The following is a 20,000-nucleotide window of genomic DNA, read 5'->3' on the forward strand; positions in this document are numbered from 1 at the left end:
CCAGCCCTATTTGATAAAGTTAGTATACTCCTATCATTTCACTGTTTCTAAAAGTTTCTTATTAATAGTACATTTGCTCCTGAGGGTCCTGAATTCATTTGCATTGCTTAAATATGGCATTTATAAATAAAAAGGATTAATTGCAAACAATGAAACAGAGGAAGCAAAAGCACATACATAGTACAAGAAAAAATAGTATGAAGAAATTGACATTTTATTCAATAAGTGGAAAAATAATATTTAGTGGCTGTCTACCATGTGCACTATATGTTTGGGATACAGTGGGCAAAGAGGGAATTGTGTGGGTGTATAAATATGCATAAAATATTTCCAGGCCTATAGCAATTCTAAAACTATGTTTAAATAAATAACAAAATTGTAAATTACAGATTCGGGAATGAAAAAGAGTATAGGAAATGCCACATGGATATGCGAGATTACAGTTATAATCATAATTACAAAGATCTTTACATATGTAAAGATAAGATGATCAGAAAAGGCCAGGGAAGGAAGACACAGGTATTAAAAAAGAAGTGATAACAAAAGAGAATGGTGTGGGTTTTGGGAGATGTAGTATTTTAGGCAGAAGGAACATTGTATAAAGCAAAGGAGAAAAATAAAGTATGTGGAAACGTTTGGGAAATCTGTCATATACTACTCTGAATAGAAAGAATTCAGGAAACACTTGGGAAAATTGATGACTGGGGAAAATTGATGGTTGGGTTGTAATGTGACTGTGGTATATAAGATCTCTGTGTAATAGAAGTTAAAAGCTACACTCATTCACAGATATATTGTTCCTTTGCCCTACAACACAAAATAATGTCTTAGGGTTACCTAGACTATTTTCTTTTAAAGAAAACTTTTTGTAAGTCAACTTTATTTTGGCAAAAGAACAAAACAAACAAACAGACCTTTATTGCATAATTCACAGAAAAGTATTATTTCTGATGAAGTAAATTGGTGCTGCAGTTCTTGCCTCTCCAAAAAACAGAGCTTTGGGAGAAACATTCATATTATATACCTCTTTATTTTTCTTACACAATGCACATCATCCAGCCCAAGCCTCTAGGATTTCCACTCTTCTGTGATGTGTGCTGTAAAGAGGACGTGATATTGGACTTTTTCTATAAGCTTTTCAAATCAGTTCTCAAATAAGGCTTCAATTTTGCATTTAATTTTTACATATTGAATGAATTGCTATTCTTATATAAATTTACATAAATACATATATTTGAGTAGGTAAGTTTAATCATCTTATTAAAGATTTAGAATTTATAAAACTTTGAGCTGAGATGTTAGACATATCTCAAAACTGCCCAGTGAGTATCATTGAAGATTAGGAAAATCCATGCAATTTCTGTCCTTTATGAGATTCATGAAGGAGTATTAAGTGTGCACCTGATGAGTTTTAGTTGTGGATATTTTAAGAACTGACCTTGTTTTAAAATGACATGTGTTTTTAAAACTCTTTAATAAAAGAAATCAATTTTTTTCTTGTCAAAATATGTCAATTAAAAATGTAAAATTTTCCTTGTAAAATGATGGCGAAGATCTGTTCTGATAAGGTATGTTGACTATATCTGTCAGAAGTCAAAATTTGTAAGTAACTGGATTAAGAAGTAAACAGAGACAAAAAATAAATATCCTTATTAAAGAATAAGCAAAAGTTAAGAAATATTAAACCAAAAATTTTAAATATCCAAGGAGGAGATCTTGGTTGATTTTGTCTTCTTTCCTTCCCTTTTTTTTCCTCTTTTTTTTTTTTTTTTTGTGTGTGTGTGTGCATAAGATAAATCCACACAAGATGGGGAAAAATGTACTGTAGATTCATTGTGCATATCTCTACAAAAGTTATTGAGTTTAGTTTATCATAACTTGTTTCCATGGTTCTCTGGATAGAAAAACTCTACTGCTGATGTGGAAGGAATGGACATTGTAAGTAGAATATGCTTTGTGGTCTTATGCTATTCTTCTATTAATTAGGGCTGTTAACCTAATTCAACATTAATAAATTTCTTGTAGATTTTATCCATCCACCTCATCATGTAGACTCTTGGGATTGAGGATGAACTCACTGTGTTAGAAGTATCTGTGAGTCTGGAATGGCTGTGGTGGTGACAAAGTTGACAACATGCAGGAAAATAGGACCAGAAACTTCAGAGTATCTGTAGAGAAATGTGTTTCAGAAGAAATCTTTGTTCCTGGGACCAGACTGTCTGCTCTTGGAGATAGTCCATGTTCTAGGCATGTCTAGTGTCTCTGAGCTATAAGTCCCTCTAGAAAGGTCTCTCCACTTAGATGTTAGTGGAATACAATAGGAGGGTGAGGAATGTCTTTATGGTTTCTTATGCATTCTTCTATGCGGGAAACTGTTCTTCTGTTTAGACTTATATTTGAACATGCCTTGAACATACATGAATATGATTAACAGGAAGCTTAAAAGAGTTTCCTGAAAGTTCTCAAAGGATAAATATATTCTTTCCCCAGTTCTAGCAAATATCTACCAGTTCCCTAGTCAGAATATGCCATACCTAGGAGATGGGGTAGTGGTAAAAAACACAAACTACTTGGGTGAAGGGGGATTTCTACTTAGATGACAAATGACACAGATCCTGTTTCTTCTCAGCCCTTCACTCATGAATTTCTGCATCTTTCAGATCTCCAAATCACAAATTTCTTTTCTGAGATTTTTCATGAGAAAACCATAGGTGAGGCACAAAACAAATATATTTAAGCTACGTGGGGTAAATTCCCTGTCTTATCTTAGTTTCTAGGTGAACCTGAAAATTTCAATTAACCTAATTAACCATATTTCCTCATAGTAAAGAAGGATTAATAAGAGGATGTAACTATATGTAGTTTTAATGAAAATTAAGCAAAACCACACATGTAACAAAGTGCCTTTTATATAATAAAAGCTATCAATAAGATTAGTTCTTATTCTCTTGTTTTAATCAGCTTTCTGGTGCTGTGACTAAATACCTGAGATAAATAAAGAAGATAGAAATATTTGACTCAGGGTTTCAGACATTTCAGTCCAAGGTACTTTGCTCCAGTGTTTTTGTGGCTATGATGAAGTAGCACTAGAGAGCATGTGGTGGAGTAAAGCTGCTCAACTCATGATGGCTAGAAGAAGAGCCCCAATGTGCCCTTCAAGGACAGATCCCAATGACTTAACTTTTCCCATTCAGCCCCATTTTCTAAAGGTTCCACAACCTCCCAAGAGTAACACAGGCTGGCCATCAAGGTTTTAGCATATGGGCCTTTGGGGAACATTAAACATACAAACTGTTACCATTTTTAAAATGGCAGCAAAATGTTTATGCATTTTTACAAAAGGTTAACCAGATGTAAATTTAAAGTGATCCATCAATCTTTACTTATTATTATTGATACATGACTTATGAAAACACCTCTGAAATTCAGGAGTCAATGAAGCCATACCTATCTGAAACTTGGAGAAATGAAGCTACTGTTTTTCTATAGATAAATGTATTGCCAGCTACTGTGCTACTATGTCAGGAAAATATCAAGGAGCCAAATGTTTATGGTTTTAACTTTCATGGAAATTACTATCCAGGAGGAAAGTCATATAATAAAGCAAATATTCAAATATGTAATAGGTAATTTTAACTTCCTTTGGTGCTACAAAGGTATATAGCATCCTGAAGGTATATGCCATGGAAATATTCCTTGAATAGGAAATTAAAAAGACTTGCTCAGGAAATGTCCTTTAGAGTAGGTAGCATAACTTCTATTACAAGTTTGGAATCAGAAGCAGACTGGTTGGATTGAAGGCTAACGCCAACAATTATCCTAGTGATATTAGGAGTTATTTCATTTTACTGATTCTCATGTCCCTTTTTCATCAATAGGATTAATAGTCCACATCCATAGTGTTGTAGTGAGGATCAAATGGTTTAGTATTTACAAAATACTTAGCACTGGCATGCAGTATGTGCCCTACAAATATACCACTACTACTAATATTTTTTTCTCTCTCTAATTTGTAGATTTGTAGGTTGGTAAAGGTTAGCTAACAAAAGAGGGACCTGAGGTGGGAGTAAGGAATGTGCAGGAAGAGAACAGAGCCTAAAGCGTTCATAGAGGAGGGAAGTGTTACCAGAAATGAGGTTAAAAGAGAGAAAACAAAGAATCCTCAATAGCATTAAGTTTACCAGGACTAAATCCTCTGCAGAAGACAGTGTACAGAGAGGGGCCAAACAAGAGGTTGGGGGGATGCTGAGGAGGCTGTTGAAATAGTACTGACAAGAAATAACATAACTCCAAGGAACCATGGTAGAAATAGTCATGTCACTAATTGACTTATTCTAGCATTACAAAAATTAGACATGGAAAATGAAATATGTACTCGAGTGTTATACTTTTGAGCTTAGATCACAAATACGCCTCCCCCATCTAATTTGTATTCTCATTTCTAATTTACAGATGGGATTAAAAGCAACTTAAAAAGCCTGTGTGGTGTTTCATGCCTGTAATCTCGGCAGCTTGGGTATCTTAGGCAGAATGATGGCAAGTTTGAGGCCAGCCTCAGCAATTTAGCAAGGCTATAAGCAGCTAAGTGGGACAACATCTCAAAATAAAAAAAAAAAAAAAAAATTAAACAAATGTCTGGGGATGTGGCTCAGAGTTTATGTGCCTTAGGGCTCAATTCCTGGTATAATCAAAGAGTTAATTAATAAATTAATTAAAATATTTCTAGGAAGAAAAAACAAAAACAAAACACAAGATGGAAGAATTGAGTCCCTAAATGGCCCTATTAAGCAAACTTTTGCACTATTTCCCTGTTAAAGCTAATTGGTATATAAGACCAAAAAGAACAAAAAAGGGTGGTCTCCTCAAAATCTTAATGTAGGAGAATTACACTCTGAAACTAACCCACTGTCAAGATGTTTGTAAAAGAGTTTCAGCTGCCTACCTAACTAGAATTAGTTTACATGATATGTTAAGGCAAAGACATGATCTGTACTATACCAAATCCTAGTCATGAGAAAATTTCTATGCTGTTTACTTCCGACCACAGGTTGTATCTTAAATACCCACCCCACAAAATAAATGATGTTATTCTTGTACCATCTTATAGCACTTTCTCTGCTTTCATAAGTGTGCTAGTTTAAATAATGGGTTATAGGATCATTTCCCTATGAAACAACTTGCAATACTGCCTTCAATAATTGTCTTTCACTTTATTTTTAAAAACTATTCCTTTCTAGCTGACTTGATGTTGTGCTTTCTTGTTTTGCTCCTCAGTATTTATCCCTTTAACTTCTTGGATCAAAAGGCAACCCAACGTGTTTTTCTAATGTCTGAGTTCTGGCATTTCACCTCCCCAATTCACCAGATGTGAAAATGTCCTTTGCTTCTTCACACCCATTCTTTCTTCTTTCTTTCTAGTAAGACATTTCTTTCCCATCAGAGTCCAGGTTTGTTCTCCCTTTTTTTCTTTGTTGCTGATCTCATCCATTTTATTGTTACTTACTATTATCTCTTGTTGTATCTTGGTTGTCACACAGCACTGATCATGGTAACTTTAAACATATATTTACTTACCATGTTACTTATAAACTCTTTTAGATAGATTCTGTCTCTGTGGCCTATTCTGCCCCTACTTGCTACAGAACAAATGATTACGTACCCCAAAACTCATATATTGAATTCCTAACCCTCCATGAAATGGAATTTGGGGTTGTGCCTTTGAAAGGTGATTGGGTCATGAATGTGGAGCCTTCTTGTGGGATTAATGCCCTGGAGAGCCCCCTCTCCTCTTCCACCAGGCAAGGACCAGGTGAGAAGATAGAGCCATTTATGACACAGGAAATGAGCCCTCAAGAGATGTGGAATATACAGCCACCTTTATCATGGACTTCCCAGCCTACAAAATTGTTAGAATAAACTTTTGTTGATATTTTGTTATAGAATACAAACAGACAAAGATACTACTGCTTCCCAAATACTCAGGTTTTAGGTTAACATCTCTCTCCCTTCTCCTGAACTTCAAAGGAAAGTGAGAAGAGGGGGAAATTAATTTAAATAATGAAGATGACAACAGCATAACATACAGGCTTGTTCTATACCACAGGGACAGAGGAAGCATATAAAATATGGCCAATTCAGTCTTAACACAGTGTTTACTCCATGTGACCAGAGATGCACAACCCCTGGCAACTTGACTCAGAGCATTTCAGTTAAATATTTTTTCAGGCTGCCCGTCTTCCCTCTCTCTTATAGCAAAACAAACAAACAACAACAACAAAAATTTTATAGCAAAAATAGCAGTTCCTGACGGTATAATTATTTTGCCCCAGGAAATTGAGAACACCATTATGATGTTCTAGCTTCCCATAAGCCTAACAGAATTTATGTTGATTTGCTTTTCTTTTTCTTTTCCTTATGTGCATAGATGTTATTGGCATAGTTAGAAGTAGGAATTGTGTAGAATGAAAAGTCACAATCAGTAAAATAAAATATTTATTCTTAACACCTAGAATAAAACACATGAAAGACATTCTTTTCTCATATCAGGAAATACTAAAAATGATATATAGTATTTCTACTAATTGATTTTAATAAGTTGGTAACTGACAAGTCCAAGTTGGTAGATGGAGCATTTTATTGCTAGTCTTCCTCATGGTATACTTCTCTGCTGGCTGGTCAGCTATGTGGGGTTGCAGGTCTAACTGGAGCTTGTCTACCTATGTCTCTGATCACTGCACTATTCCTCTACTTTTCCCTCTTGCACATTCCCTTGGTGCTTTTTATCCCTGTCTTCTTGCCCTAGAGAACTCAATTTTTCTATCCCTTACCAAAATATGCAAATCTTGTACCTGTCCTTTTAGGAATCAAACAATAATTATAAGGTCCTTAAAGTTACAAGGCAAATAATTGTGGAAACAAGGAGACTAAGAAAGTCATGATTTTCCCATTAACTCAAGCAATGTTCATTTTTGTTAATATATCAGAAAAAGCAAATTATGCATTATTTAGTTAACATATTTTCAAAATAATTGGATTTGCTGTGTTATCACAGAAGCATTATGTATTTGTTTATTTACTTTTTTGCCTGATTTGAATTGCATTTAAATTTAAATAGACAAATCATATTACACATCAGGATTTCAATTTATTTTTCTGTAAAATAAAACCAATAGGTTTGGAAACTTACTTCTCATTCAGCTGGTAGGAGGTATATATAAGCTTGGACCACATATTCATTGAAGTTTTTATTTATTTGAAACAGATTCTGCCCATTCTAATCAAAGGAAATAGGTAAAATTATTATTTCAGAATTTAGACATATAAGTTAGAGTCATAAAGATTTTTATGTGCATAATAAACAAAATAATTATAGATTTTCACTTACCTTAAATATACACAAGCCTTAAAACTAGTTATAGACTAATAATTATCTGATCTAAAAGTGCAATACAACTTTACTATATGATCTTTTGCAGCTATTTTGTATGACATTGGTTTTCAGAAAGGATAATTACAGGAGGACAGAAACTTTCCTAAAATGAATCATATATTCCAGATTTATGTTTTTATTCTTATTTGGGTATGTGTTATTCAACCAAATCCCAAGGAATTCAAAAGTCATAATTCCTTCTTTTGTTTAATTGCATTTACTATATGTATAGTTCTATTAAAAGTTTTTTTTTTAAGTTACCAAGCCAGAGTTTTACAGAGATTTTTAAAGGGAGAAATAACTAGGTTGAAAAGTGAGAGATAAAAAATAAATTTTTGACAGGAGAGGTTGTTAAATATGTGAACAAATTCCTAAAGGAGTTTGTAGAACTGGAAGACTTTAGAAAAATGAAAAACTCTCCTATCTGTACTACATAGGATGATTTGGGTGAGATTATGACTAAAGGCAAAATAATACCCTAATGAATACAAATGGAATTTTATAACCCAATGGGTTAAAGATTTATTTTGTTGGATACGATAAAATCAGATTTAAAAATAATACCTCATTATAAAATCCAACTGGAGAAGAAATTTGATTTTGAGATATTTTTGAACAAGAAAAATGAGAGAAAACCATTGTCCACTTCATGTTAATGCAGTCAGTCTCTACTGTATACAAAATGAACGAGTTTAACATCCCAATAATATTTGTGAAATAGCGTGAAGGAACTTTCAAGTGCAGTATGTAGCCAGGAAAAAAATTCAGGAGATGGTGACAGAATTTGCTTAGGGAGAAAATCAATCTGGATTCAGTAAAATGTATCAGTGGTCCATTTTGGTTGTACAAAGTTAACCTCCATTATATTACTGAAGGGCTAGAAAAGAGGTAAGTACACAGAGAGCCAGGAAGAAATTTGTGGATGTCCTGCATGAGAGCAAGGGACAGGATAGAGCCACCTGAGCAGAAGAAAGAGGGCCCAGAATCTTAACATAGCCCCAGGAGTAGGCCACATGTTAACTCTACCCCAGGCTTAGTTCCAGTTTTCCTTGTCTTTCTTTGAAATGTTTTAATACCTCCAGTGTCTGGAAGTTGTTATGATTTTTGGTCTCCTTATTGTAGCCCAGTGATCCATGACATGCTCACAAAATGCTTTGTTAAGTCAACCAGATGCTCAGACTAGCTCAGGGCTGACCCTTTCAAGGTCAAGTGAAGCTCCTGGACAGCTGAGTTCAAGGAGGGTGGCAGAGAAAGCCAGTCTAACCAGCTAGCCACCACTATGTTTATTTTTCAAAATCTGCAAGAGACCAGACCACTATAGTAGCACTAACTGCTCATTTAGGGAAGTTACTCATAAAGAGCAGGCTCTAGGCCACTAACATGGAATTTGAGCATAGACTTGGGTTGCAAGTGAGAGAGAGCATGCTCATTGTGTTCACTGTGGCAGTGTCTCCAGTCTGTGGCAATAGAGAGCTACACTGGTTAAACAGCTTATCCCATGGGCTACCCTCTGATGGCACCCAGTGCAGCCACCCCACTCCCACAGCAGACTCCTGGCCCCCTGTCCACCAGTCCTCCCTGAGTGGCTGTACTTATCTCCTCTGTTATTTAGATCATTGCTCAGTACTAAGGGGCTAATAACACATGAGAGATATGGATAACTGTCAAACAATAATCTCCTATGCTGTCATCCCCAAGGTAGTAACATGTGGATGATAAGTACATATTCAACTTTAAATGATATCAAGTCCTAGAAATATAGTAATTAGGGTCTAAGGAGTTCCAGAGAAGTATCAATGAAAAAGGTGCTCCTAAAATTGTCTAGTGATAAAATTCAGATTAGCATATTTAACGTGACTAAAAAATGAACCAACTCACAGTTTTCTGCATAGTCTTGGTGAGACTTCTGTTCATGGCCACTATTAGGAAAGCAAAGTAGCAACCTCTGAAGTAGTCACTGGACAGAGTAAGAGATGATGCAAAATCATGCATGATGATGTTAAATAAATGGCTTAAGAGGACTGTACAGGCAAGGAGATCTACATTGTTTCAATACGAATCACTGTGAAAGAGTCACAGGGATGAGAACAGTTGCAGTTGTCATGATTCATCACTACTTTTCTCCTCATTATTCAGGAGATAATGTTAAGCACAATTCCAAGATGAACCCCAGTGTCTCTTGCTGTTGAATTCTTTTCTCCTCTTTGAATGTAAGTGGAACCTGTGACTATGAGGAGCCTCGATTCTTGTGATTATGTTTCATTAGAGTAGAGCAAAAGGGGCACTGACCTGAGGAGCCGGCCATATACCGGTGAGCCCATTTAAAGATGAGCATCTTCTTTTGATGGTGGCAGAAGAGCAGGCAGAGGGAATGTGCTTTGGCTGCACACATTTTGTGACCCGTATATGAATGCTTGGCAATGAAATCCAGAGGGCCTTGGTTGCTGACTGCACTTTGCAAACACTAGCTTCCAAGGTCTCCATTCAGCAACAACAAGGAAATCAACTTAACCATCATTCATGAGCCCAGAAAAGATCCAGAAGCAGAGATGAGAACTACAGTCTCTACACTTTAATTTCGGTCCAGCCAGACCTTCAATACTGGAAGTGGGTGCACTTGCACTGTGTCTCAATTTCTGAACTTTAGAAATGGAGAGATGTTTGTTTTGTTTTAGCTAGTGTGTTTACAGCAATTTGTTATTCAGCAATAGAAAACTGATATAGCCTGGAACAGTGCAAATGACAGTTAAGTACATGAGAGGAGATGCAATGAAGTACGTGGACCAGCACAGTAAGAGGCTGTACCTGGACACTATAACAAACCTTCAGTGCACTCCTGGGGCAAGAAACCAATATCTGTGGATCTCGTCTCTACAAGTCACTATAAATGCTCATTGATAAATTATTACTGTTTACATGGGCCATTCAATTTCAATACTTTAAATAATCAACTTATTCAAATAGACATTGTCCTCATCAAAAATATTATCCTAGGAACATGTACATTCCAAGGGTAAAATGATGCTGTGACTATTTATTGTGCTAAGGGTGACTCTTTTTATTAAGATCACTTAATTTTGAATTTCTGTGACTTGGAGCCCAAAATGATACATGATAAGTGATAAAACAATATTATTTAAATTGAACAATCATATATTGAAGTACGTTCAATTTTGCCAGAATGAATATGCAATTGGTGATTCACTGTGCTTTTCCCCCTGATGTCTTCTTTTTTTATATAGATTAGTGCATACTAACTTTATCATTTATGGCCTCATGGTACTGACATAGCACCATACCCACAGAATCATGGATGAATGTAATAATTGTGTTCTTTTAAATGCCAATCAAGTCCAGGCAGGGTTTTGGTTTTATTTACATATGTTGTGAGATATGGAAAATAATCAACATGTATTGCCAAAGCATTACATCTTTATTTCTTAAAATTACTGAATTAATTTTTTAATCAATACCACATAATTTGAACAGTATATTTCTATTAAATTCTAAGAACAATGGGACTTAATCAAGTTAATGCCATCATGATCAAAGATGTGTATTTGAAAGAAAATGTCAATTCTTGAAAAATTATCATTCAGCTCTATCTATGAAATACTCAATACTTAGCAAAGGTTTTAGTTGTAGCTAATTATAAAATTTTCACCTCTTACAATGTATATGTTATTTTACATAGCTAATTGTATCAACTGTTTAAATATTTCATTTTCATATTTTACATTTATAATTGTTTTATAAATATATCAAAAATACATTGAAACTGTTCAAATGTTAGAATTTTCAGCAAGTTCTTAAGTGTTTACTTTTCATAAATAAAAAAATTGTTTTACACAGAAAATGTTTTGGTCATTTTGTTTCAAATGAATAATATTTATTCATCAGTGTTGATTAGTTTGTTTACTTATTATATTTATCACCTCTATAGTGAAATGTGGAGAATGTTTATATGGTTTCTAATTACAAAGGACCTTATAATCCTAAAATATATTGTTAGTCACCTTTATTTTAATATAAGAAATTACCTGAGATAATTAACTTAAAATGAGGAAAAGTATATTATGGTGTACAGTTTTGGAAGTTCTAGTTTATGATCAATTGACTCTGATCCTATGGGCCTATGAAGAACCAGCATATTCATGGTAGGAACATGTGGCAGAGTAAAACCACTTGCATCATAGGCCAAGTGGAAATTGGAAAAGAGATTCCAAATCATGCAGTATGAATCTTGCTATGCTATTGCCTTAATTCTGGGCAGGACTGACCCAAGGATATATAGATATATGAGCAATTTATTTTTATATTTTGCATATGTATTTTATATCTATCTATATATCTATCTATATCTATATCTGTTTATATCTATATCTATCTATCAGTCTATATATAAATATCTATATATCTTAAGGTCATCTGTAAACCATAGCCACAATCTATGTGGGACTATAGGTTTAGGTGTATAGATGTCTAGATATAGATATTGAATATATATTATATATGGATATTGAGTATACACACATAAAATTTCACCCTTTTAATGCATTATAAATGCATGGACACATGTGAAATATAATGACTCATAAATGAATATATAAAATAATGGGTAGGAAAGAGGTCTTTATGTATTTGTGTATTGTCCACAAGAGTATAGAATATGTCTTCTATTTCTTCACAGTGTTCTGCACCAGTGTTCTTGTGCCTGTTCTTCAGGCACAAGACCTGATAACATTCTTTATTGTCATATGTACCATTTCTTGCTAATTTCCTAACACCTCATAACATGAGAAACTTTAACAATCCTGCTCTTAAACCTAATGACATGGCTTTTAGCCTGTTTGAATGTAAACAATGCAGACCTTTTGCCTGTACAGTTCTCTAGAACCATTTATACAATTCTACCTACACCATCCATTGTTCTTCACATGAATGTTGACTTTAAATACCTCCCACGTAGGCTGTGACTAGGGTTTATTGATGACCTTAAATACAATATTATCCAGAGTATGCAGGGAAATCGAATCACAGATAATTTTCTGGTCATGTTATGCTTACTGTTGGGATTTTACAGTATAAATATAGAAGAACAACATCTTCACACATTTATTCTCCTGGATTCTTTAGGCATTGACCACTGCATTTGAAGAACACAAACTCTTAATCCTGACATTGACACTTCATTTCTACAAACCATCCTATAGGAGGGGAGATGGGTAATAGTTGAGGAGCCTGAAGTAGATATAGAATCATTGCATTTACCCAAGTATTGTTCATTCTTACTCTAGTTCAGTTTTATGACCTGTATGTGAAAGTACAAAATCACATTGATCAGAGGCAAGACATATGGCATTGTTTGGAGGATCACATACACATTGTGGAACAATAAAATCTGAAAAGCCCCATAGATTGTAGGCATGGTCATCTCTCAGGGACTGCTTGGCAGGGCTCAAAGAGACTGGTGGGAGTGAAAGAACTTTGCTCAGTAGTGAGACACACACAAGGACGTGTTCTCTGTGGTGTATTCAGAAGCAGCAACTTAGTGGCTAGGGAGATAGACATATGTGACTCAAACACCAGAGTCAGTGGTGGGCAGTTAGTAATCTGGAGCCTTGCATTCTTCTTATGATTGAGAGTCGTTTAAAATTAGTCTATCAACAATGTCCTTCCTTCTCAAGAAAGATGTCTTGTGGTTAGGAAAGCAAACTCCAAACAAGATTCTCAAAGGAGACTTTTTGGTTATTTTTTTTCTCTCATTAGAGGTTTTCTATCACCTGAACATTTATTATTGTTAAGATAAATAACTAATAAAGAAAACCTGACCTGCAAGAATCCTCACCATTAGATTAAATATATTCCATTAAATATTTGCATTAAGATCATTGCCTAATTACAATAAATAAGTTGACAATTTACTAAAAATGAGTAAATAAATGATTAGATGCACCAAGACTCAAACCCATTTTCTAATCCCTACTTCAAATTTGTTTCAAATATACAATCTGAAATAATCCATGGCATTGTTTTTTTCTAATACTCACTAAAAGAACAACATATAATTTAGCTTGTAGTATTTCTAAATGAATTTCACATTCCCTTAAAATTGTGGGGAACCATTATGATCTGCATATTTCAATCATACTGTAACTAATTATTGTACACTTTATCACTGTTAGTCATTTCATTTATTTATCATAAAATGTTACCACTTCATGTAAATTTAGATTTTGCATCAGTGGATGATCTTGCCCTTACCTCAACCATAAGTCATACTTCATTTTGAGTGGGGTAAATGGAGGAGAAAGACTAGCTAGGATCTTTGAGACCCTTTGTAATGATAACAAAGCACATGTGGGTAATATATGCCAGAAGCATTTGTGTGTTTTTTAATTATTTACTTGCAATATTTTTATGACAATGAGACAATATTCCTGTTTTCCTCTTAAACAGAACATAGGTCTTCTAAATTTGTGTATTTTTTTTTTTTTTTTGGATGATCTGTAGCTGGTAGACTATGCAAAGCAAGATTTGTGATATCTTTATCAATCAACTTTTATCTTTCTGGGTTAGAAGAACAATAACTTTAAAGATGATCAAAAATATTCTTATTTTTTGGGCTGGGGATGTGGCTCAAGCGGTAATGTACTCGCCTGGCATGCGCGGGGCGCTGGGTTTGATCCTCAGCACCACATTAAAAAAAAATAACGAGGTTATATCCACTGAAAACTAAAAAATAAATATTAAAAAATTATCTCTCTCTCTTTAAAAAATATTCTTATTTTAAATAAACTATTTCTTCCATTGAAATACAAGTTAATATAGCTATGGGATTTGGGAAGAAATTTATCTTAATCATCTTTTCACCAATATACTAGCTTATAACATGGTGTACACACATGGGCACTCAACCATAGTTGCAAAATGTCTAAAGAGAAAAATAAAATACTTATATAGTTTCTGCTATAATAGATTTTCCTGCAATTTCCTCCTTTCCTCTTTTTCTCTCCCTCTCTCCCTTTTTTCCTTCCTTCCTTTTACTTTTTGACTTTTGTAATGATTCTCTTTAAGCATCACTGAGAGGAAATAACATTATTGGGCTTACTTCATGAAAGCTAGGATTTTTTTTCCATAATCTATCTACATATGTCTAGAGCTAGTTTAAAAAATGAAAAATTTACTCTCAATAATTATTTGTAGCAATCAAAAAAGTTTACATAATTCCAAATAAAGTGGGCATACATGAGAATTTTAGATGAATTTCCAAAAAAAAAAAAAAAAAAACAAGCTTTTAACTTATAGTGAAAATATTCAGTTCTTCTGACCTGAATCATTCTTTGAAAAGTAAAATAACTCTAATGGAATATAATACATAATAGGTTGTTTTAGTCATGACTCCAGTAAAAGGATTTTAAATCCACTGTTCTTTGCTTTTCCCAGGCCCAGGGGTAAATGGTAGTTGATGGTTGCATTCCTTCTGTTAGTGATTGGACATTTCATGCCATGCTACATTATAAGGGGAATATATATATATTGCATAGAGAGACTGCAGTCCTCATATTCAAAAGGCATGCTGCAAACACAACAGGAGTGATAGAGAAGAAAAATGAAATGGACCCAGATCCTTAAAAATATCATTGAGCTAGTGAATTAACCCATGGAAAATCCATCCTTCTATGTATCATTCTTATTATTTGAGATAATGTCTCCTTACTGTTTCATGCAACTATTTTATTCTCTAGCTTCTTTCTGAAAGTCATTCACTGATAAAATATACATATTATGAGAACTTATTATTTTCCTTACTGAAAATTTACATGAATGGGACTTGTTAACAATTAATTAATGAATGGATCAAATTACAAAGTAAAACAGAGCAATTGACTGAAGATTTTTATTTAGCATTTGTGCATTCATGTAAAACTCATTCAACCCATTAAATAATGTGTTATATACTATTTGAAATACAATAAATAACTAAGGATTAAAAAAAAAATCTCTACCCCAAAGCATGATAAACAGAATTTGTAAAATTATAACCAAGAACTATTTGAGCCATGGGTGAGCTTGTTCTGGAGATTTATGCATTTACTCTTTGCAAGTGTATTCTTTCCTAGCTTTGTCTACATGCAGCTGTTTGTCTGAATTGAATATTTAGTCAATTTATCTTTCAATTGATTCTAGTTCTTCACCTGTAACTTCGGAAATCTATAAAGAATTTTTGAAGAATAATAAAGAATAAACATTTCAAGTATAAAACATCTATCAGAGACTATGCTGATAAATATATGTACAAAGAAAAATGAAAGAGATATTATAGCGAATCCACATGGTTGTCCAGAAAATAACAAATTACAATAAAATCTGATATGGGAGATGCTCTTATCTATGACTCCAGAGGTCTGGCTTAGTCTTGAAGCATCCCAGTGGCCCTTCTCCACATAGTCTTAATTGTAATATGGAATCAAATTATATAATCACATTCCTGATTGGTAACATGGTCACTTAGAAATTTTCCTTTCATTGAAGAAAGCAATGCACAGTAAGAATCAGGACTCACTTGGGAATTTGAAAGAAGATTCCAGAGGAAACATGTCTCCATATCTTAGGTGATCCTTGGCTAATTCTGTCAGGTTTTAGTATTAGGAAAAGAAACAAGCAAAAATCCAAATAAATAAGCTTTGCTTCCCCTGAACAAGTGATTGCTTTTTAGCTCAAGTAAATTAAGAATCTCAAAATCAAACATATTTACTGGTTAGCTTTATCATTCAGGCAAATAATTAACTGACTCGCATCCTTCTGTTGGCTTGTCATTGAATGATGGCAGCAGATGAGCACCACTGGATACGATTTTATGTCTGACTTTCCTAGTCTTGTTTCTTTCTTCAATACTCCAGCTCTCCTATCTACACAGTTTCAACTCATGTGCAATCTTTTTTTTTTTTTGTCAGAACATGTGAGTTGAGGGAAAGTAGGTATCTGAGTTTCCTTAATTATAAATTAAGAAAATGTGTATAGATGAGCTGGGTGATATCTTTGAATTTTTAAATTCCTATTTATTTTGCTTACTATTTTAGTTATTTTCATGCTAGTAAGTCACAGAATGTATATATTGATATTTATCTTTTTAAAGATGTCACTCTATAGCTAGCTTTAAAAATGCATGAAAATCATTTGAAATAAAAAGGTTTGTAGTATTTCCTTAAACTTTTCATCAATTTATAAAAGTGTTTAAGAAAATATCATTTGAAAAAAATCTTGAATGTGTTTTGTTAACATTAGATTTCTTTCTTTCTATGGAGCTAACAGCTATTTCACAATTTTGTATTTTTTCTAAATATAATGACATTTCATAAAGGGTCATAATTATGACATATTCTCATTTTTCTAAAGACACACTTTTAAAGAATTGTTTAAGCATGAGCAATTTGATCTCCTTAATTTTGTTCCTATATCAAAGATGCATATAATACTTACCTAGCTCTTGAAATTTTAAAGAAGAATATGCTCTAAAATGTATTCCAAATGGATAAAATATAATTCCCCTTACCAAAACACAGACAAATAAAGATGAATTCAAGAGATACTTTGATACAAAATTAAACTCTCAAACTGTATTGGACAGGTTATCTTCAAGATCTTTATTTTTCCTCAATATTCCTTAGAAGACAATTCAAATGAGGATATCAATTTATGTACCACAGAAAATTACATTTGTCTCATGTTTAAATATAAAAATTCAAATATGTATTTCTAATCCAGTTAGACTTTAAGTTAAAGGAACAAGAAAAAGAATGAAAAAGAAACAGAAGTTTATGTAACACAAATCCTAGTGCTTTTGAAAGAATTTTTTTTTTCTTGTAGACCAAAGCAGGACCAGTGATTAGTTTAGGTTCAGGGTAATTAGAACATCTGGCACAGCATTCCTATTACACAGCTATTCCCCTTTGTCTGCAGCTAAAACTCTTAGACAAGCTTTGGAATAGGAATCTATTTCATTTTTCTATAACCATGTTTTTAATTCTTTATTTGCTAATTAGTCTTTTTTTTCTAAATTTTCTCTCAGTCTTTGTGAAAATATTATTTTATGGCATGTAGAATATTTGTATATACTCTCCATGTTCTCATTTTCAAATATTTTAATAACTTAATTGTTTTTATTTAAAAAATAAGTCCTACAGGCCAGGCACAGTGACACATGCCTGCAATTCCAGAGAGTTGGAAGGCTGAGACAGGAGGCTTAGAAACTTAGTGAGACCCTGTCTCAAAATTAATAATAAAAAGGGTTGAGATTGCAGCTCAGTGGTAGAGCTTCATTGGATGAAGGGTTGAAGCAGACTCCAGGGTTCATGGGTAGGGGCAGCCAACTTAGGTCAGCAGACCCTTTGCTTTTTTATATATATAAAGTTTTATTGGAACACAGACACACTATCATTTCACCTGTCATGTGTGACTGCTTTTACACGTTAAAGGCAGAGTTAAGTTTTTTGCAATGGAAAACACGTGTCCCTTAAATCTAAATATTTATTCTCTGGGCCTTAAAAAGAAAAAACATTTCCAACCCTGTCCTAGAGTTGTGATAGGAAACAAAGTGAGGCCAAATAAATTGGTGCTGAGTGAGCTCAAAGAGGTCAGGAATTACAACAGCCTCCAAGGAATCCTAGATGTGGAAGCAGTATCCCTGGGGTCAGTGTCTCAGAAGCAATGAAGTATATAGGAAAGGAATTCTACCAGCTGCCTATGGCCAGTTATGCATATTTCTTCTTAACTACTACATATTTATAGATTAAAAAGTGACCCTGGGAGTATTCACACATGGAAATTGGCATGTGCAACAATTCAGGACTTTTAATTCATTTAGGTATTTTCAGAGATTCTGTTTTTAAACATGTTAATCATAGCATACCTATACTTCTGCTCAAAAAAATTGACATCTCAGAGATCAGTGGCAGTATCTAAGATGATAGAAGCTCACTCACATCCAACTCTTCTAAGGTAAATGCTAGAAGGAATGATAGAAATCCAAGGGACTAAACATGCTTATTAGGAAACAATAAGAACTACCTTTTTTAAAAAATTATCCTAACCTAGTTTTTTATATGATTGTGTTCAAAAGTCACTGATTCATATAATCATTCTTTTACATATTGATGTGTTTCTGTTATCCTGAAATGGGTCTCTTAAACCAAATCAAGTCAGTTGACAAATGCATTTCTATATATGGGAGTTTTAGGTAACAAAATTTCAAAATGTGTATCTACATATATGCACATGCATATATGTATGCATCTATGTATATGCACTGAATATTATTTATACACATTTTGTCATTTTTAAAGCTTACGTGCAATATTGTTTCTAACAATGCTAAATACTCATAAAAACATCATTTAAAAATAAATCCATATATTTTACTTTTTTGTTTACTTCTTTATATTTTTACCAAGACATTAATGCCAAAAGAAATGAGGGAGATTAATCACCACCCTATAATGTGGACTTTCCCAACTTAATTTGTAATGCATTAATTGTATAGTTTTTCTCTGATGTTTAGGTTTGTTTTAGAAAGATATATATATATATATATATATATATATATATATATATATATATATATATATATATAAAATGAGGAACATATAGCTTTGACATTTTAAAATATATGAAGTGTAATTTTTAAATAAATGTAGTGTAACTACCCAGCATGTACAACCACAAGAATGGGAAGTTATACCCCAAGTGTGTATGGTATGTTGTAATATATTCTTCTATCATGTATAACTAAAAGTTAAAAACAAACAAAGAATAAAATATATGACTAAAGTTCTTTTCATTATGAAGGGGAAAATTTCCTCATCATGGTACCACACCACAAACGGACAACATCAGTTCAAATGTTTTGCTTCTTCAGGACCAGTGGACGTTGGAATTCTTTAAAATCTTTACAACTTTATATTTCTAAATAAAATGTTAGAAAGAGTTCATTTTCAATTACAAGCTGGTCTTGGTGGAAATTATAAGCCACTAGAGATGATGGTAAAAATAATGACTCATTCTCCAAAATTCTAAACACTTATTTGTCTATAATTGCATTACTCCTTGTTTCAAGTACACAATTTATATACATATTGATATACACTCAATAAAACCATTTATCCCAATCACTTAAGTTTGAAATTGAGATGCTTGCCCACATTTGTTCATTTTTAAATTTCTGTATTCTTAAAATTTCAACTTAAATTCATACAAGTTCCCATGTTGAACCTATTTGTTCCTCATTATTATATATAGCTTTCACATACAAACCTAAACATCAAGCTATGTATATTTATATTTATAATAACATTTTCATTATGTTAGTTATCTTGACAAAAACTAATTGAAGTTGTTGATTCAAAGAGATACTTAATGTACTTCAGAATCCCATAAAATTCATAAAGAAAATGCATGCAAATCTAGCTTTGAGATTTTGCTTAAGATCTTTTTTTTTTAAGGAGGGTTATTTTATTCAGAGGTATAACTGGGTAAGTATTAAGGTCATTTATTCATTCTTTTATGTAGTTTA

The sequence above is a fragment of the Marmota flaviventris genome, chromosome 8 (genome assembly GCF_047511675.1).
Source record: "Marmota flaviventris isolate mMarFla1 chromosome 8, mMarFla1.hap1, whole genome shotgun sequence".
NCBI lineage: Eukaryota > Metazoa > Chordata > Mammalia > Rodentia > Sciuridae > Marmota > Marmota flaviventris.